General features: G+C 37.4%; 1 long non-coding RNA gene across 2 annotated transcripts in view; it reads left to right on the top strand.

Annotated features, from left to right (window-relative positions):
- Positions 1-21,649, top strand: part of LOC139184904 (uncharacterized) — a 168,350-nt gene that overhangs the window by 130,777 nt on the left and 15,924 nt on the right. Inside the window, exons 3-6 of one of the 2 annotated variants that reach the window (XR_011568426.1) lie at positions 16,709-16,901; positions 17,345-17,419; positions 19,462-19,545; positions 19,717-19,979. This is a non-coding gene — a long non-coding RNA (uncharacterized lncRNA). Of the gene's footprint in view, positions 1-16,708; positions 16,902-17,344; positions 17,420-19,461; positions 19,546-19,716; positions 19,980-21,649 lie in introns of those variants that run through there. The other variant, XR_011568425.1, reaches the window with a different exon arrangement.

The raw sequence follows: 21,649 nt of genomic DNA, 5'->3' as shown, positions 1-21,649 counted from the left end.
CCAAAGGCCCCCACCTGGGGCATTTGTGTCTTTCAAAAAGGAGCCTGCTTAGTATCTCTGCTGTACTCAATCATTGCCAGGGAGCAGCTGGTGAAGGCATGGGCTCAGCCAGCCCAGTGGTGGACTCAAGACATCTGCAGCTGGGTCCCCTGGTCAGTAAAGCTTCTGTGGCTGGAGTTCTGCAAGGCACATTCTCATGTCTGCTATAGCCACACTGAGTGGTAAAAAAAAAAAAAAAAAAAAAAGCATGCCATTAAGGACTAGGGAAAAAACAAAGCAGATCTAGGTTATAGAAGGGCTTCCCTGGTAGCTCAGCTGGTAAAGAATCTGCCTGCAATGCAGGAGACCCCAGTTCAATTCCTGGGTCAGGAAGATCCCCTGGAAAAGGGACAGGCTACCCACCCCAGTATTCTTGGGCTTCTCTGGTGGCTCAGATGGTAAAGGATCCACCTGCAATGGGGGAGACCTGGGTTTGATTCCTGAGTTGGTAAGATCCCCTAGAAAAGGAAATGGCAACTCACTCCAGTATTCTTGCCTGGAAATTCCATGGACAGACAAGCCTGGTGTGCTATAGTCCATGGGGTTTCAGGGTGGCAAAAGAGTTGGATGTGACTAAGCAACTAAGCAACAAGGATTGATTCTACCTGAAAAGCTAACTGCTGGGAAAGAAAGAATGGAGATACGATAGCCGTGCAAGACAGTCAGTGGGAGTCTGGCATGAGCCAAAGAATTCTGGCTAACACATGTATAGAAAAACTTTCTATCCTATAGCTAGAGAGTAGGGCAGGTGAGCAGTCTATTGCCTGCATATGGATGTCCAAGATCAACTTACAATTTTCTTCTCATAGGTGTTTTTCATTTTAACTTGTCTCCAAGCCAGTTTGAGATTCTGCAAATAATTTGTCCTAAAGACCACCACACAATGGGGAGAAGGATGAGCATGGCTGAACTGCAGCTTGGATTGGGACCCCCTTTTTTTTTTTTTTAAAGCATTTGCTACAGGTACATGGTACCTGTCCATTTCCAGATCTGGTCAAGACAGCCTGAAGAACGATGTCTCATCCTATTAAAGAGAATGTCCTTCAATGTGCTAGTCCTTCAATTTGTTCATTTTCCTTTAATGTGTTAATTAAGGGTAGGAAAGTGAGAGAAGTGCTTTTTTAAAAGGATTATACACGTGAGATTTTGAACTTTTGTATTTCTCATTTTAAACATTTCTAAGGAAGTTTGACTCTGACTTGGACTGTAGCCAACCAGGCTCCTCTGTCCATGGGATTCTTCAGGCAAGAATACAGGAGTAGGTTGCCGTTTCCTTCTCCAGGGGATTTTCCCAACCCAGGGATCGAACCTGGGTCTCCGGCATTGCAGACAGACATTTTACCCTCTGAGCCACCAGGGAAACCCTTTTCAGTATAAATGGAAGTATCTGATATTCTCTCAGCTTTGGCTTTCTTCGTGTGTGTGTGTTTATACTCCACTTTCCCCAAGGCATAGGCAGTTTAGCTGATGTGCCCACTGGTTATTTGAAACCATCTTAGCATGTAATAAAGGTGAAGAGTGTTCTTTCATCTACTTTCCAAAGGCTGAAGAGTGTTGACCACATATAGATGATGCTATTCAGTCTTTTATAACTCTTTAAAAACTATGAAGATAAAGCTAGATTTCTCTCCTTCTCATTTCCTGACTTCTTTCCACAACTGTAGGCTCATCTAAGGGATATGTATTTTCTTTTTTCTGATGAACCATTGGTGGGCTTTCCTTTTGTGTATGTGTAGTGGAGCAGCAATTTGGATTTATTAAGAAATGAATGAGAAAAGAAAAATAAGCTCTATTAATTTAAAGGCTGTGGATACTTTCTTTCCCGGCGTTAATTTCTTCGCATTTTGTAGGACAGGAACTATATCTCTTGGTGGGATGCGTGATACACAGATGACCTCCATTTTCATCTCTTTTTTTCCCTCCTCTTTGGTCTTTTGATACATGGAGATGGTTTTAGAAACATTTTTCAACTGCTTTCTTCCAGGAGAGTATGTCTTCAGTTTATTGACGTTCCTATCCATTAGATTCAAAGAACAAGTTTGTAGCTCTGTGTTTCTTTTAAGAGGGAAAGAAATTGAGTCTTTAAAAAGAACTAATAAAATATAGTTTCTTAGAAAAAAATCCAACTTTTAAAATAGCTGTTGTTCTATTTTAGCTTTAGGACAATAAGACTGTAAGTGTCTATGTTTCTATGATTATAGAAAATATTTTTATTACCTAGCTTAACATTAAAATTATTTTGATATCTAGCACATGTGATATTTGAAGTTGTTTGTGCCAGCTTATTGACTAGAAAAGAAAATTCCAGTTCTAACTAGTGAGAACTTTTATGAGAGAAGAAAATTCCAAAGCTCACACAACGAATAATTTCATATTCTACTATATTATACATGATGTCTATCGTTGCAAAAAAGTTATGTATAAATAATAAAATATTAATAGAGATGATTTTAATTTTCATTGGTTTTTAATTAATTTCTATTGCTTGTTTATATTTTTATAATGTAATCCTTATCATAAACATTAGCAAATGTATATTGATTATTTACAATGTGCATCAAGACATAACATCCATGTAATAAATAGACTTTTCAATTCAAACATGACAGTTGATTTTAGAGGTTTTCTTTAAAAAACTGTTCATGTTATTTTTACTCATTTTTGTTTTTCTTAGCATGAGTTTTGATGTGATATTAAATAGTGGTAATGTTGGTAAAGGATTTAAGTAAGAAAACTTATAGGAGCCCAGGAACCTGGGCATGAAAGAGGTGGATTGGAGAGATACACTGTACTGCTGGTTGGAAGCCTGGTTGCCATATGCTGTCCAGCTTTCCTTTACTGTCTGTCAACATATGCTGTTTTGATCTTTGTCTTTTGTCAACAGAAGTGGGAGACATAATAAAGAAATAAGATCATTTACTATTTAAGATGTCTTCTTTTCTTTCTGGTTTTGGCAATGAACTGAAAAGACCAGTTTAAAAATATTATGATCCGATTTTGAAAAATAACATACCTCTGTTTTTGTATCTGTAGACAAAGATCTGTTAACAATGCTTGCCTTTGTGGAGCAAGTTTATGGAGAATTTTTGCTTATTATTTTAGTCTATTAAAGTCTGTTAAACAAATTTCATGTATGACTTTTGTAATCTAAAAATGTTAAGGAATTTTATGGGTAGCAGTGAAATTGAAATGTATTTTGGAAGCATTAATTTTTGTTATTTTAACTTTAAGCTTAACTATTTTGACTAAAATGACTCTAGGTTCTATTACAAATGGTCTACAAGTTATATATTTCAGAAATTACTTATAAATTGGTTAGAAATATAATTTATCCTTTAAACCAGGATACTTTTGAAAGTGAAGGAGAATCTTAATTTAATACTACTGTGGTGACAGGCCTTGCTAGGGACTGTCCCAGGTAAGCCAGGACATATAGCAACTAAAAATAACATATTAATAAAATAGATATAAAAAACCTATTGAAGAATATACTTTAGAAAAGAATCTATTTTGAAGAATATAGTTTAATACAGAATTGTTCTGGTGTTTAATCCAAAGAGCATTTCAGATTTCATGTTAATATTTGAAGGTGGCATATGAGAAATGTGTAACTAGGCTAGTCAAAATAATTTAGTATTCGGTGTAATGTGGGTGGGTCCATTTCAATGAGCTACAAAGGGTTCCTAACTGAGATTCCCAAAGGGCTTATTATGTGGCTGTTTCTACTACATCATCAAGGACCTCCTAATAGCACCAAAAGGGAGGATCCAAGGTGGTACTGGGTGTGACTTTCCTACTAGAATGCAATTGTATTTTATTAATGCATGCTGTATATCTATACTACTATTTCTCTACCAAAATTTTACTAAGATAGTTTATCTGTGCAGAAAATTTTCACAATCCATTAAAACCGAGGAAGGGAGATAAAAAAGTGATTGTGGTGAAGGTGAAGTTTAACTAAATTCTGGGATAACTTTTAAAGAAAATGATAATATATTGTATTCAAAAAGGCATTTCTTACTCATTATTCCTTGCTGTTAAGTAGTTCTACTTATCATGTATTAAAAGAGACAAGGCAATTTCCCACTGAATGTGGTAAAATCAAAAGGCTATAAAAAAAATAGTTTAGTGTTGAAGCACCCTACTGGGTTTGCTTATGTGTTTGTATAATCTGTCTTCAATATCATTTCTCAAACAATAGCCCACTGCGTTGGAAACATGGAAACCATCCTAAGCTCTAAAGACATATTTTTAAGATGGTGAATGTTATTTTCTATCTCACCAACTGCTGGGATCTGATTGGTCATTAGCCCATTTCAGGGGAAGCTTCAAGAGCTAATCAGGGGTGTTATCAGCTATGATTTTATTGCCACTGCACAGAAAACTTAGCAATAAAGAAAACTGTAAATTCAGGATTTATCCTTTGTAGGGGTGTGCCTCATGCTTGGAAGATTAATGAAGAATTCCTGGTCCATTGTTTATTAAAGATACCACTATTCTATAGCATTTTAATTGTAAATCCACTCTTTGACATCCTAACTAATGGTTCCTGTTACATTAATAAAAGCAACATATTAAATTTAAATCTCAGATAAGGTAAAGATTGCTGTTTTAATATCCCATCCATATCCTTTATCTTTCTACAGGGGCTTTCAGGCCAGTAGTTTTAATAACATGCATGAATGAAGATGCTCTTTTTTAACTCAAATGGTGGCAAAGAGTTTTTCCTTTATATTAGCAGGCAATCAATTCCAATAGCTTTTTAATGCTTTCTTAAAGAATCAATTTTAAAGCAGATGCTCTTCAGGGGACCCTCTTAAACTTCTTCACAGCCGGTCTCCTAATTTTCTATTACAATGCAATCTAAAGCAGCTACAAAAATAATGCAGATAATGTTTGCTGGGTAATGATTTCCAATTTCCCCATTCCATGTACCCTGTTATTAGGAGGATCATCTTGGTTGTGTAAATTAATTTTCAATTCACTTCAGGGGAACATTACAATGATTTATTCAATGCCGGTGTTGAAGAAAGTGTTGGGAGGATTTTAGCAATCTGAGAAACAAAATCAATTTGTTCTGATTATCACCATGTTAAAGGGAAAAAAGGGGAGAAACAAAAAAGTCAGTAGAATGTGTGTCAGATTTTTGCAAGCACTTGGAACTATGATTTGATGCTGTGTTTCACTCTGTAATACATAAATTTAGCAAACGAATGGTATTTGGTGATTTATCTCAACTTGGAGATTAAGTTTGAAATAGTCAGGAATATTCTTCCATTTGATATTTCAGGTAAATGCCTTCAAGGCAAGATAGCACTCATTCATATTTCCTTGGAAGAAAGAAGTAACATAATAGCTTATAATCAAGGAAGAATAGATTTCCTAAGCACAATGTTATTAGCCACTAGTTTGGTACAAAACTTAAAACAGGAACTATCAAAGCAATGTCTCATAACTGTAAGTACAACTTTTATTTATCATAATTTATTGAGTACACATTTTACCAAGATTGTATATGAACAATGGTCTTTGTACTATTCCCCAAAAGTCATCCTTTGTAAAGGTTTTACTGACCTTTTACCTTAATGAACTTGTATGTCTTGGTCACCAGAGGCAAATTTCACTGTGTCCAGGTGTGAATGCAAACTGATGCTCTGTTCACTTTGCCAGATCACTTATCTTCATTCAACAGATATTCATGTGTAGGTTGTGCCATGCACTGTACTTGGAGCAAGGAAGATGCTGGAAATAAAAGCAGACTGCTTTAAATATGACACTGCAACCTGTGACAAGATATATGAAAAATGGCTCATAGTAATCTTTTAAATAATCTTAAGTTTAATGACTTAAAGAATCAATTTAAAATTTAACCAGGTCAGAAAGGCTGGGGCTAGGTTTCCCCAGGAAGTGATGGTCAGAGTTGTGGATTCCTGACCTGAAGGATAAGTGCTGACCAGAGTGACTAGGGCCAGAACACCATTTTAAGACAAGAGGTAGGACCAGATTTGTTACCCGAAAAGCCCAGGCTGCATTATGGCCAACATCTTGTGGAGTAAGTGGGGTGGTGGTAGGGGCTTGAATGGCTGTGAGAATCCACAGGACGTTGCTGCCATCCAGAAGGAGATAAGGCATGCCCGGGTGCATGTACAGTCTTTCCAAACCTCTGCCCATCCATCTGTGGGTAGCCAGGATGGATGTTCCTTTCTTGACTTCACTGTAGCAGGTGATGAAGGCACAGGTCTGTATGGACTGAAGTGAAGTAGGTTTGGTTGGATTCCTGAAACTAGGTGCCTTCAGGAAAAAGCTTGTAGACCAGCAATAGTCTACAGTCTGTACATTGGTGTAGACTGGCAGGAATAGATTTAGAATCCTTGACAGAGCAGCAGAGAGTCATACAAACATCCAGAAGCATGAGCTTAGCCCTTGAAATTAAATCTGTTTCTTTTTTTGAGTGTTAAGTCCATATATATTATTTGGGGATGTTATTGAAAAATGTTCTTGTTTCAACAGAGTGTGGTGCAGTGCATTCATGCTCAGTCATGTCCAACTCTTCGTGACCCCATGGACTGTAGCCCGCCAGACTGCTCCTTCCATGGGATTATCCTGGCAAGAATACTGGACTGGGTTATCATTTCCTTCTCCAAGGTATCTTCCTGACCCAGAGATCAAACCCATGTCTCTTGTGGCTCCTGTACCGGAAGGTGGATTCTTTACCATTGAGCCACCTGGGAAGCCTTCAGTAGAATGTTTTTATTAAGAGCACACACATGTACTGCCTTAGGCTTGTTCTGTTTACAAGCCAGAGCTGAGTTTGTCTCTCTAGCAGAGAATGGTCTAGTGAAGCTATTATGCCCATTATAGTCCATGCTAAACCCAATGTGTGTGCAAAGCCTGGTCTGTCACCTACTGTCTCTATGACTCAGGAAGCTACCTAATTTTAGAGTCTCAGTTTCTTCATCTGTAGGTTGAGGGCACTCAGGATCCACTCCGATTAGCTTGCAGAGGAGTAGGTGAGATGGCGCTTGTGAATCTCCAAGCAGAACCTTTGCCCTGTAAGCTAGCAGTTGGTTCAGGGTATACAGTCCCCAAGGTTTAGGTTAAGCAGGGTTAAATGACACAGTCTGGATAGTAACATGCCACTCAGAATGGAGGGGTCACAGGGAGCCACAAACCAGGGCAGTGGCAAAGCAAGTTTACTGAAGTTCTAGAGTAAGGGACATGTGATGACTTGGAGAGCTGAGTGGCCCCAGCTTTCCCTGGTTTAGAGGGAGCTTATGGCAGGAACTCTGAGGTTTCAGCTTCCTTTATAATAGCTCAGTGCAGGCAAGCTTTATGAGTCCTGCGCTCAGGATTCATAGGGCCCAGAGTTTCACCTGACTAGCTCTCTCAAAAAGTCCTGCCTGTAGAACTTCAAGAGAACATGAATATCTGAGGTTCTGCTACTGGAATCTGGAATCCTGAGTGCTATTCTCACTTCTACGAGCTGGGTAGGGGCCTGGGTTATAGTGATCTTGAATGAGTTCTCTCTTCTCCATTTTCAAACATATTTAGACCTGCTGATGTTTCTGATATTGGATTAATGTTAGAGTCAATGACCTCAGAGAAGTTAAGCACAAAGACACATTATTTGTTATGTATAGAAATGTAGACTTTCACATCACCACTTTTACGTTTTTTAATAGTCATAAAACAAGGATAGGAGTAGGTTAGGCTCTCTGTGAGATTGAAACATGAGCTCAATGGAGATAATGTTTTATCTCCATTTCCTCTTTAGACTGATTTTAACATTATTTACATTCTCTCAATAATACTGAGATAAGTGAAGAATTGGTGTATATATATGTGCCTACTACGTTGGGCTGTTCAAAGAGAAGAGGAAATATTTTTAATGCTTTAAATTTTTTAAAATATTAAATGCTGTTGTGGCAGGTAGGACAAATGTATATTTAAAAACTGAATTTAGGAGAGCTAGTTGTATAGATTTTTTAAATGTCAGTACTACCCCCCCATGCATTCCAAAATCCATTCAAAGCTTGTCAAAAGGGAAGAACCTATTGTGATTTCAAAGGACGTGCAAAGTACATTTATTAACTCTTGATTCTTTTTGAGTTTTAGGAATAAACTGACAGCTTGAGTTATAAGTAATCATATCTAAATATTCTATGTGTGGGAGATACATTATAATTTTTCAAAGCTACATGAAAGTGAAATCTGTCTGCTGGTTTATTAATGAATCATGAGAAAATGGATACGTGAATTTGTCACCAAATTTATAGGATGTTTTGATTGGTCTGATGTAAAAATTTAAGCCATGCAGCATTTACGAAATTCACCTACAGGGGCTCTGAAGACAATCTCAAGGAGAGAGATAATTAAGATGGATATTTTTCAGTAAATAGGAAGAATATGTGGGAGATCATCTGACTTTTAAACTAGGCTATGACATGCCTGAAATTCTTTTTTGAAGGGAACTGGAGGCACCTCAGGTAAAGAGAAATTCAACTTTGGAGGTTAAAAGCAGAGTTAAATCAAGGTCCATTTCCTGCTTCCTGGGAAAGACATTTGAAGACATATGGATGGGGAAAACAATCAGTGGTTCTAACAAATAACAGGACAGATGCTCAGACTTTCAGGTATTTGTTTGCATTTGAGCTATTTCTCACATGGGCAACTTTGTTTCTTACTCAAGGGCAAATTGTAGAATTGTAGCAAGAATTTTTAAAAAATATATTTTAATTAAATCAAGATTGATGAGTTTCCTAAGAAAAGTTGGGAAGCTTAGCTTGGGAAGCTCAGCTTATAAAAAATATAAAAGCCTCTTATAAATGAATTATCCAAACCAGAAATAATAATTGAAATAAATTTAAACTAAAAGTCTTAGAAATAAACTAATATTAATTGGGGGTGGGGGAAAGGTAGAAATAAAGCAATATAGAATATATGAACAAGACCTTTCTCCTTTTTTCTTCCTTCTTAAAAATTTCTCTTTTTAAATTGAATATGAAAATGGGATAATGGAGAATAAAAGTCAGAATAAAAATCTATCAAGAGTAGTTAATAAATATATATATTTATTAATATATATTAGATATTTATATATATATCTTAAAACTGATATGAATTGGTTATTTTGAACATGTCCTAAATGTTTTCCTGAACTTCAACAAAAACAAAGTAAAATATGATATTTTGATTCACATTGTCTCAAAAAGTGAACTTTTTCCTGGCATTGCATTCTAAAAGTGTGTGTGTGTGTGTGTGTGTGTGTGTGTGTGTGTGTGTGTGTGTGTATAGGATGTCAAATAACAAATATAACAATAATAATTGAAGCACTATGTAACACTATCATGTGCCAGGCAATATTGTAAGCTGCATACACTTTATATATAACCCTCACAATAATCCAGTGAAGTAGGTGGTACTATTATTTGCATTTTAAAGAGGGAAAAACTGAAGCACAGAGAGATTAAGTAACTTGCTCAAACTTACCCAGTACATAAACGGGGGAGCCAGGATTTGAGCACAAGCCATGTGACTTCAGAGTCAGTATTCTTAATTATTATACTATACTGCTTGTATATGCACACCTAGCATGTATGTATATGTGTGTGTGTATCTGTGTATTTATACAAGGTTATATAGATATAGATAGCCACACATATATAAAATAACTAGTAAATCAATAATTTTGGATTGTCTCGACTATTCAGGGTTCCACATCCCTTTTCTAAGGTCACTTCTGCATGGTACTGAATCTGGGAATGATATTTATCGTAATTCTTTGTTCTAAGTTGTTTCAGCTTCAGTTCAGTTCAGTTCAGTCGCTCAGTTGTGTCCGACTCTTTGCGACCCCATGAATCACAGCATGCCAGGCCTCCCTGTCCATCACCAATTCCCAGAGTTTACCCAAATAGATGTCCATTGAGTCGGTGATGCCATCTAGCCATCTCATCCTCTGTCATCCCCTTCTCCTCCTGCCCCCAATCCCTCCCAGCATCAGGGTCTTTTCCAATGAGTCAACTCTTCGCATGAGGTGGCCAAAGTACTGGAGGTTCAGCTTTAGAATCATTCCTTCTAAAGAAATCCCAGGGCTGATCTCCTTTAGAATGGAATGGTTGGATCTCCTTGTAGTCCAAGGGACTCTCAAGAGTCTTCTCCAACACCACAGTTCAAAAGCATCAATTCTTCAGAGCTCAGCTTTCTTCACAGTCCAACTCTCACATCCATACATGACCACTGGAAAAACCAAAGACTTGACTAGATGGACCTTTGTTGGCAAAGTAATGTCTCTGCTTTTGAATACGCTATCTAGGTTGGTCATAACTTTCCTTCCAAGGAGTAAGCTTCTTTTAATTTCATGGTTGCAATCACCATCTGCAGTGATTTTGGAGCCCCCCAAAATAAAGTCTGACACCGTTTCCACTGTTTCCCCATCTATTTCCCATGAAATGATGGGACTGGATACCATGATCTTAGTTTTCTGAATGTTGAACTTTAAACCAACATTTTCATTCTCTTCTTTCACTTTCATCAAGAGGCTTTTGAGTTCCTCTTCACTTTCTGCCATAAGGGTGGTGTCATCTGCATATCTGAGGTTATTGATATTTCTCCCGGCAATCTTGATTCCAGCTTGTGCTTCTTCCAGCCCAGCGTTTCTCATGATGTACTCTGCATAGAAGTTAAATAAGCAGGGTGACAATATGCAGCCTTAATGTACTCCTTTTCCTATTTGGAACCAGTCTGTTGTTCCATGTCCAGTTCTAACTGTTGCTTTCTGACCTGCATACAGTTTTCTCAAGAGGCAGGTCAGGTGGTCTGGTATTCCCATCTCTCAGAATTTCCCACAGTTTATTGTGATCCACACAGTCAAAGGCTTTGGCATAGTCGATAAAGCAGAAATAGATGTCTTTCTGGAGCTCTTTTGCTTTTTCCATGATCCAGCAGATGTTGGCAATTTGATCTCTGGTTCATCTGCCTTTTCTAAAACCAGCTTGAACAACTGGAAGTTCACGGTTCATGTATTGCTGAAGCCTGGCTTGGAGAATTTTGAGCATTACTTTACTAGTGTGTGAGATGAGTGCAATTGTGCGGTAGTTTGAGCATTCTTTGGCATTGCCTTTCTTTGGGATTGGAATGAAAACTGACCTTTTCCAGTCCTGTGGCCACTGCTGAGTTTTCTGCATTTGCTGGCATATTGAGTGCAGCACTTTCATAGCATCATCTTTCAGGATTTGAAAGAGCTCAACTGGAGTTCCATCCGGAGAAGGCAATGGCACCCCACTCCAGTATTCTTGCCTGGAAAATCCCATGGACGGAGGAGCCTAGAAGGCTGCAGTCCATGGGATCGCTGAGGGTTGGACACGACTGAGCGACTTCACTTTCACTTTTCACTTTCATGCACTGGAGAAGGAAATGGCAACCCACTCCAGGGTTCTTGCCTGGAGAATCCCAAGGACGGAGGAGCCTGGTAGGCTACCATCTATAGGATCACACAGAGTCGGACACGACTGAAGCGACTTTGCAGCAGCAGCAGCAGGAGTTCCATCACCTCCACTAGCTTTGTTCGTAGTGATGCTTTCTAAGGCCCACTTGACTTCACATTCCAGGATGTCTGGCTCTAGGTCAGTGATCACACCATCGTGATTATCTGGATTGTGAAGATCTTTTTTGTACAGTTCTTCTGTGTATTCTTGCTACCTCTTCTTAATATCTTCTGCTTCTGTTAGGTCCATACCATTTCTGTCCTTTATTGAGCCCATCTTTGCATCAAATGTTCCCTTGGTATCTCTAATTTTCTTGAAGAGATCTCTAGTCTTTCCCATTCTATTGTTTTCCTCTATTTCCTTGCATTGGTCACTGAGGAAGACTTTCTTTCTCTCCTTGCTATTCTTTGGAAGTCTGTATTCAGATGCTTATATCTTTCCTTTTTTCCTTTGCTTTTTGCTTCTCTTCTTTTCACAGCTATTTGTAAGGCCTCCTCAGACAGCCGTTTTGCTTTTTTGCATTTCTTTTCCATGGGGATGGACTTGATCCCTGTCTCCTGTACAATGTCACGAACCTCCGTCCATAGTTCTTCAGGCACTCTGTCTATCAGATCTAGTCCCTTAAATCTATTTCTCACTTCTACTGTATAATCATAAAGGATTTGATTTAGGTCATACCTGAATGGTCTAGTGGTTTTCCCTACTTTCTTCAATTTAAGTTGGCAATAAGGAGTTCATGATCTGAGCACAGTCAGCTCCTGGTCTTGTTTTTGCTGACTGTATAGAGCTTCTCCATGTTTGGCCGCAAAGAATATAATCAATCTGATTTCAGTGTTGACCATCTGGTGATGTCCATGTGTGGAGTCTTCTCTTGTGTTGTTGGAAGAAGGTGTTTCAGCTTAGAGTTTGCCAAAGAGAGGCACTTGGTGAGACTGATGGTGGGGGCAGAAGAAGCCAGTTTTTCCCTGCACATGCAGTTGTAGCCAGATGCATGAACAGTCCTGACATGTCATGGAGGCTTCCCAACAAGTTCTTGAGAAGCAACCACTTACCATAGGCTGAAATAGTTGAAGCACACTTTCCAGAGAATTTTGAGAAGTGCAAAAGCTTCTGTGAGCTATTAAGAACTAACTGCCTCTGACTTAGGAATTTGTGGAGACTTTGCTGAACTTCTTCTCTATAGATTTTTCAAATTTTTTAAAGCCTTGAATTCCTGTATTAAATATGTGGTATCTAGAATGCATAGAGTGGATGTAGCTCTCCTGGTCATGACCTTCATGCAATAAAATAGTAAAATAGTCTGGCATTGTGTTGAACGCTATGGCTGTTGAGGTAGACATATTTAGTTTAGTTTTTCAATTCTACTACCAACCAGCAAAGTTTTTCAATATACCTGAATTCTTATTTGTCTCTTTGTAAGATATGGATTTTAACAGTAACTTTTTTCAGTTCAGTTCAGTTCAGTCACTCAGTCATGTCCGACTGTTCGTGACCCCTTTGTTAGTAGTATTTTAATAGAAATATATCTTTTAGGTAGTTATGAATATTTAAAAAAAAGGAAAGCAGTTAGCATAGTCCTAGATTTCAGCAACAGTTATTGGGATTTACTATGGTTTAGCTCAGAAATATTATTCAAATTTTATTATATCATTTTTCTATAAATCTTGGCATTTAACATTAAATTTAAACTGTACAAGTTAAATGGAAACTAAGATAATATGGTGTACTCTGGTTTCATTAAGAATATTTTCCTGAAATAAGAAAACAATGTAGGCTTATTGTGATAAGTTAAAATATAAATATGTATAATGTCTCAAATGAAATTTATACCACCATTGAATAACTGTATTTATAGTTCTATACTTTTTTAAACACAGATGTGTGCTTATAAACATATGAACAAAAAATCAAATTATATTTGCTTTCCCACATTTTTTATCTTAATGATAAATCTTTGCAGATCTATATATAGAGAAAGCTACCTTAGTCTTTTTAATGGCTCTATGGTATTCTACTATATTGCACTCTGTGCTGTGTGTTTAGTCGCTTGGTCATGTCCAGCTCTTTGCGACCTCATGGATTGTAGCCTGCCAGGCTTCTGTGTCCGTGGAGATTCTCCAGGCAAGAATACTGGAATAGGTTGCCATGCCCTCCTCCAGGGGATCTTCCTAACACAGGGATTGAACTCTGGTCTGCCACATTGCAGATATTCTTTACTGTCTAAGCCACCAGAGAAGCCACTATATTGCTATATCATACTTAATTAATCTTATATGTATGAGTATTTATTTCTAATTTATCTGCACTATAAAAATGTTTCAGTTAGCATCCATTCAATTTTGTGTAAAGTCTAATCATTTTCTTAGAATGAATACTTAAATGTGCAGTTTTTAAGTCAAATCAAATATGCATTTTCAATTTTTGTTGATATTGTTAAATGCCCAAGAGAAAGTTTGAGTAAGTTTTTACTTCCAACAAGAAAACATGAAAGTGTTTGTTTCTGTAAACTCATGATAAGCGTCTGGGTGGATGATGATAACAGTATTGTGTTTACAGTATCCAGGATTCATGGATAATTAAAATGTCACTTATCCCATTTGTATCAAACATCCATTGTCTTAAGTGGGTCTTTGGCAAAGGCTGGAAGGAAGTCAGGTCTGAGGAAAATTCTCTGATGAGTGCCCTAAAGGCCAGGACACTGTGTTGTTGAATTAAGGAAAACTGTGTTCTTAAGATGCCAGCTGCACAGACCACAGACCCATGCTCCTGTGAATAGGTAAGAGCTTGATCTGAATTTCTGCTCAGCTTCAGGATTCTTCCAACTGAATGGAGGTGGGCTGTGGGGATGATGAGAATAGCCCATTTAAAAATAATCATTGTCTTGTAAGAAGTTGAATGTGTATTTAGCTGAGATCTTTAGATTCTCTGCCAGATACTTCATGAAGAAGTGACTTGGGACTGCTGATATACCTCTGTTATGGAAACAAAAATGAACAATTTAAAACATCTCAGTAAAAATGTGAGATTTTGAAGGAGTAAAATCTCATTGCTTACCTAAATAGGTGGAAAATCTTCTAACTACTGGAATGGGTAGAGCTCTTGGGTGGGGCCATTTCATTTTAGTTTAAGCTGTTGTGAAACCATTGATTAACTGCAACAGGAGAAAACAGGCTCAGTATCTTTATAAGGCAATTTTATTAAAGCAAAATGGGAACACTGACCCAGAGAAAGGTAATAGTTTCCTTCTTAACTGTGACTATAGAGAAGGCCCCCACTTCATCAAGACCTGCATCTACTAATTTAATATAAATTAAAAGTGTAACAGGGTTTCAGGGCTGCTTTAGGCCATTTGAAATTGAAAATTAATTTGTCAAAAAAACAATTTCTTCTCCTCTAGTTTTGAGAGTAATACTACGTGCAGCCTAGTCCATGATCCCTGGTTCATAAGTGGTCTGAGAAATCTGGGGTAGATGGAATGAAGGTTTTCTTATTAATTTAACACAGTGAGACTTGGTCATTTTTTTGTCTCTACACTTCTTTAACTGATTCTCTGTGTATCCAATTCAGACAAAAATGTAGTCAAAATCTAATGAAAGAATTCTGGGATTGGAAGTATTTGGGGCAAAATATTCCTAGTATACTGCTGTTAATCTGACTTTCCTATCTCTCCACTGAAGTTGTTTTGAAGGCTGTGGGTGTCAGAAAAGGACTATTGGAATAGGTTTTGCAAGAAGAATCTTGTCAATTTTAATTAGAACATTTTGAAAAATGTTACATGCTAGCAATGGATATTTAAAGAGACTATACCTTTTTAGAAAAGGAAGAACAATTAAAGCTGATTTGTGTAGAGTTCTAAATAAAAAGACATTCAAAGTAAAGTTGTTTCTTCATTTTTTATAAACTGGCCTTAAGCAGTTATTTTCAAGTGGATGCTTAAGATAATAATTACAAATACATACTCACTTTGACTGAATTCTTTGGATCAGATATTTGGCATCAAGAAAAACATTAGTAAGGAAAGCAATAATAATAGCTTAACTTTATATAGGCCTTTACAATTTTGTAGAATTTTACACACATCAGTGATTAACTATTGACAAAAATCTAACATACAATTTAGACAGATGGGAAATGAGCTGCATTTGAAGGGAATTAGTAAAGGATATATAGAGGGTGGAGAATTAGAAAGTGTCTTTCTTTCTCAGTGGAACCAAAACCAGTTGGGTTCTTTTCTAGAATCATGATTCCAACACTATTCTGATGTAGAAGCAAAACCACAGGCTTTAGAAGAATATTTAACTTACCACATTTTCTGAAGACACTAGGAAGTCTCCCTCAGTTATTTCTCATTGTACATGCTGATTGACTACAAACCCCACTGGTGGTAAATATCTAGATGTTGCTGTGCCTGTGTTTTAAAATTTTTATTTGTTACTGTCTTTTTTGACAGGACATAGCTAGAGAAGAAGAGAAGAGAAAAATCTAGTTTGAAGATAGTATATGTACCAATCCATCTCACCCATTAAGTATTGATAATTTTACATTACAGTTTTAAAACAACAAGGAATTATTGCTCCAGTACCAGCCAGTCTGAAACAGAAGCAAGTCTGTTTTCCTTCCCCTGTGGTTAGCACAGAGTGTCTGGACAAATAGAAGATTAAATTCTTAAAATATGCACCCAAATGAGGCTGAGGCTGGGTGTGTTTTCATTTTGTTCTACAACCAAACACAGTTAATTCGCTGGGGTGGCTTAACTTATTCTGACTCTTCTTGATAAACATGTGCACTGTATATAACATTTGCACAGGTTCTTACCAAGTTTCATGGAAAATGATTTTTTGTAAAATAAAGAACTTAATTCACATCTCAGTGCTGATGTTGTAGAAAGCAGAATCATTCAATGAAAAAGGTCAGAACACCTTGATCATATATCTGTTTCACCCTTTAACATTAGTGCGACCTCGGCAAAGTCGCCTCATTCATCTGACCTCCAGGTACCTCATCCCTGAAATATGACTGATGCTAGTTCTTGATTGACCTACAGAATGTGGTCAATCAAGAAGGCTCAAATGTGAGGCTCAAATGAAATTATGAATGTGTTCAAATGCCCTATAAAGCTCATTTTCTGTTAATACTTTAATATTAACTCCATAAAAATTTTATAGTTTTATATTATCTGTTTGCAGATGCATGTACGTGTGCTAAGTTGCTTCAGTTGTGTCTGACTCTTTGCAACCCAGTGGACTGTAGCCTGCCAGGCTCCTCTGTCCATGGAATTCTCCAGGCAAGAATACTGGAGTGGGTTGCCATACCCTCCTCCAGGGGATCTTCCTGAGCCAGGGATCGAACTCACATCTCTTGCATCTCCTACATTGGCAGGTGGGTTCTTTACCACTTGTGCTGCCTGGGAAGCTCATTTGCATATACATGGTCACAGATATTTTGAGTGTAAAGTACTAAAAAGATCAGTGCCAGAGTATCTGTATGCTTTATCTTCAAGAGGTAATAACCTGCCTGTTTAAAATTAAATAACATTTATAAAATAAAATACATATACACAATTATAAAGTCATTTAAGTTTGTATATGTGTTAGATACATATATAAAACATTATATACAAAATTAAATGAGTTGTTAAAACTTAACTTTTATCTACTTTTTAAATGTTTTTTTCTTAAAATCTGATTTTAATTCACCTTCTTCTATTTCTTTCTCCTCCCTTTGCTTTGTTGTGTCATGCTTATAAAATAATTGGTTAAGTAATCTTGCTGTCTCTATTTCAAAAAACATACTATTTTATACTTTTGTTTTTATTTTAATAGATGTAAATTGGTAATATTGGTGGAGGACCAAGAAAGAGCATTTTCAAGCACCTTCCATGTGAGAGACTGCTGGAGGTAGGTAATAAATAAATACATGCCAAGAATTCTAAGTATGAAATATTCGAGATTTTCCAAGAGAAAAAACTTAGATAAAATTTAGGTCTCATTCATCCGAATAGTCTCTTTGATCAAAACAATTTTGATTACTTTCTTTTAATTTCCTTGCTTCAATTTGCTCATTGGTTTTGTCTGTATCTCCACACAGTTAATAAATGTGCTGATATTTCTGGCTATCTTCACAATCAATTATGCATTGATCAACTGATTGACCATGTAGCAATCTGATTTGGTTGTAAGACAGCTACAAACACTGGATTGACTGTTAAAATTGTTAGCTGTACAGACCTGGCATCAGAGAAGGACTTTTGAAATATGTATAAAATGCCTCACATTCTCAAATGGTCATCTAAATGTCAAACCTGTGTTCAAAATAAAGTTGAATTTGAGTGATTCTTGTTCTTACAGATTGTACATTAAAAGTAAAAGTTCATGTGGAACATAATGTAAGGTTCTCATATAAATAAGAAACTGCTAGACTAAAAATGAGGCATTAGTAAATATTGCTGTCCTTCAATGCTGAAGATGATGTTGACTCTTGCAATTATGTTGTTTTTATTCAATTTTAAAATTTTGGTTAAATTATCATAATACTTAAGTTCTATTCTGTATCATTATTAATGTTTCCTCTTTTGTGACTTTGTGCTACTAAGAATTTAGAGAATTTATTTGTTATGAATTGGGCACTATGCAGCCTCAATTTCTGCCAACAGAGATTGTTTTGTCTGTAAGGCTAAAATATTTTTACTTGCTCCTTTAAGAAAAGGGCTTCCTTGGTGGCTTAGATGGTAAAGAATCTGCCTGCAGTGAGGAGACCTGGGTTCTATCCCTGGATCAGGAAGATCCCCTGGAGAAGGAAATGGCTACCCATTCCAGTATTTTTGCCTAGAGAATCCCATGGACAGAGGAGCCTAGCAAGCTATAGTCCATGGGGTCCTGAAAAACTCAGACAGGACTGAGCAACGAACACTTTCACTTTAAGAAACTGTTTGCTGACCCTTGCCAGAGTTACCACCCCATCCAGTGAGAGTTCAAGGCTCTTTTCCACTCACAATAACAGCTGTCCCTCCTTCCCACCTAGAGATCTGACTCTGCTTCAGATCAGGGACGATCTTCCCAGGCTCTGGAGGGTAGAGCTCAGGGTGGGATGAGCAAAGAAGTCAAAATGCCAGGTATTCACAGAATGAACTTTGGATTCTGTTGGGAGTTTGGCTTCTGTCTTATGTCATTGTCATACAGGGATCCAAAGCCTTCTCTCTTTTGAGAATTATATCTTTTTTCTAACTTCCTCAGATAGCCCATTGGTAATCAGGATGGATTCCACAGCCAGGTACTGGAGTGCTTACTGCTCTAGGTGCTGAAATTATCTTTCATGGTTTCATCATACTATTAACGTGGAAAGATACTAGACTTAATGCATGTTTAGGGAAAAGGAGCAAATATAAATACCTGACACATCTTCAGGTAGGCGAGGGACTCACACTGAGTTTTTGTGACTCATCTGGGGTCTGTTCTAGCTCACTGAAGCTTAGGATTCCTTTCCAAGTTTTGGGGCCAAACTCCAGTAATAAAATGCATCTATTTGTTGGCCTTTTCAAATAGTCTTTTCCATCTGTAGTGCCAGTAGCCTTTTGTCTGTCAAGCATTCAATATTCTCAGCCAACTTTCTCTTTAACAAATAAGTGATGACATTATTATTATTGTTATTGTTGCTGTTATAGTCCCTGCTCTCCAGTGATTCCCAGTCTGGTGATAAAAAACATGAATGCAAACAGCTAACCTTAATGAAATGTAGTAAGTGAGGAACTGCTTCACCAGAGAAGGTAAAATTCTCAGTGGTGTGATGGAGTTGGATCTTACTAGCTCTGTCATTAAACATTCAGGGATCTTGACAGCTGGTTGCTAAACCTTTTGCACCTTAAAATTGGCCATGGTGGGAATATCAACCCTATGGAAATTGGTGACTACTTCAAATCAGGACCTTTTTTCTTTTTTCTCAGAGAACTGATTTACTGAGACAACATGGCATTTAAGCTGAAAAAAGAGGAGGATGTGGAGTCATTGCAAGAAGGAGCGACAAAACAGTATGATTAACATATAATATATATAAAATATCAGTAATATTTGATGTTGAAAAAGATTTATTCTTTTTTGACATGTAGCATCAATTCCACTATATTTATTAAAATATGAAAATTGTATTTTGATCAATTGGAATCAAATTCTAATCCTTTTCTATCCTTAATTTGCCACAGACTGATAGGTTAAGTACAGAACAATTATACCAAAGAAGTTCTCACACTGTTAAGAAAGTTCTAGGACTCACACCAGATTTCCCAACCTGGGGATCTGGCAAAGAGACTGAGAACTTCCAGAAAATTTGACTTTGGAGGCCAGTGGATTTTGATTACAGAACTTACAGAGGACTGGGGAAACAGACTCTTGGAGGGCACAAACAAAACCTTGTATGCGCCAGGACCCAGGAGAAAGGAGCAGCGACCCCACAAGACACTGACCCAGACTTGCCTGTGAGTGTCCAGGAGTCTCCAGTGGAGGCGTGGGTTGGTGGTGCCCTGCTGCAGGGTTGGACGTACTGAGTGTGGCAGTGCATGCCACAATAGTTGAAATTCATTGAATTTCAACTGAAATTCAATTCAGTTTCAAAGAATTTCATTGAAATTCAATTCGTTGAATTGAATAGTTGAGGTTCATTGTATAAAATATTGACTTGATTAAAAAGGAATTAGCTTTATTGAGTTGGAATTATTTTAGGGAAAAGAAAGGAAAATGAGAGGGGAACTTGGGGTGATTCCCAGTGTTTCTGGGTGGAGACTTATTACTGGGTAAGCGGTGCTCTCCTGTGTGCTCATCTAGAAAACTGTACAGTCAAGTCCTGCCTCACAGTGGCATCTTATGTAGCTTAATGACCCTTTCTGACACCAAACTGATTCAGTGGCAGTGACCTCAAACACACATCAGTGGTCACACAGTCACTGAAATCAGAGGGCTTTGGCTTTACCTGGAACATAGTTTACTCACTTAAAGAATAAAACTGTTTAAAATAAAAATTTTGCTCTATGAGAGACAGCATGAGATAATAGAATTTGGGGATTTGGAGGGTGAAGGTCACATAACCATAGCAGCTGTGTGGTCCCAGATAGGTTATTTAACCTTTCTGAGATCCTTTTATTCATCAGAAAAACAATTCTTATTTCAGAAAGTCACAATGAGGATTAATGAAATAATAAAACTACAGTGACAATCATGGCCTCTAGTAGACAGCAGGTCATAATCAGTAGTATGCTGCAGCTGGCCCTTATCAGCTAATAAGGACTGATTGATAGATTATCAAAAATTTTGAGAGCCAGTTGTTCAACACAGTCATTTGAAAACTATATATATATACTTATATAAATGTTATATTAAAAACAAATATAGTACGTATATACTCATAACATCACTTTCTAATCAGTTCATTACATTTTATTATTATTTATAATCTGAGCCTATTTGACTCTATTGCATCTGTAGGATGAAAACACTATATGATGGTGTTTCACTGTGCATGTCTTCCCAACCCTGAATTCAGTGAATACATGGTGATAACTTGAAACCATAGTGGGAATATTTTCACCTCAGATATTGGCAAATTCTAAAAATCAGATTTTTTCCCCCCTGAAGACAGCTGGTTGTTAAACATTACCCCACTCAAGTACTGTTGCCCGGAAAATCCCACCGATGGAGGAGCCTGGTAGGCTGCAGTCCATGGGATCGCTAAGAGTCAGACACAACTGAGCGACTTCACTTTCACTTTCCACTTTAATGCATTGGAGAAGGAAATGGCAACCCACTCCAGTGTTCTTGCCTGGAGAATCCCATGGATGGAGAAGCCTGGTGGGCTGCAGTCCATGGGGTCGCACAGAGTCGGATACGACTGAAGCAACTTAGCAGCAGCAGCAGGTAACAAAAAACATTAGTTTCTTTCCCCTTAATGTATGTAAATGTGTAAATCACATATGGCATATAAAATGTGTTAATGAAACATGAGTTTTCATTGCTCCTTTTTTTTGGCTATGCCACAAGACATGTGGGATCTTAGTTCTCCAACCAGGAATCAAACCTGTCCCCCCAATGGAAGCATGGAGTCTTAACCACTGGACCTAGGAAAGTCCCTCCATTGTTTTTAAT

Source organism: Bos indicus, chromosome 9 (genome assembly GCF_029378745.1).
Source record: "Bos indicus isolate NIAB-ARS_2022 breed Sahiwal x Tharparkar chromosome 9, NIAB-ARS_B.indTharparkar_mat_pri_1.0, whole genome shotgun sequence".
NCBI lineage: Eukaryota > Metazoa > Chordata > Mammalia > Artiodactyla > Bovidae > Bos > Bos indicus.
Note: the sequence above shows the minus strand (reverse complement) of the source record. Positions and strands in the feature narration are given on the sequence as shown.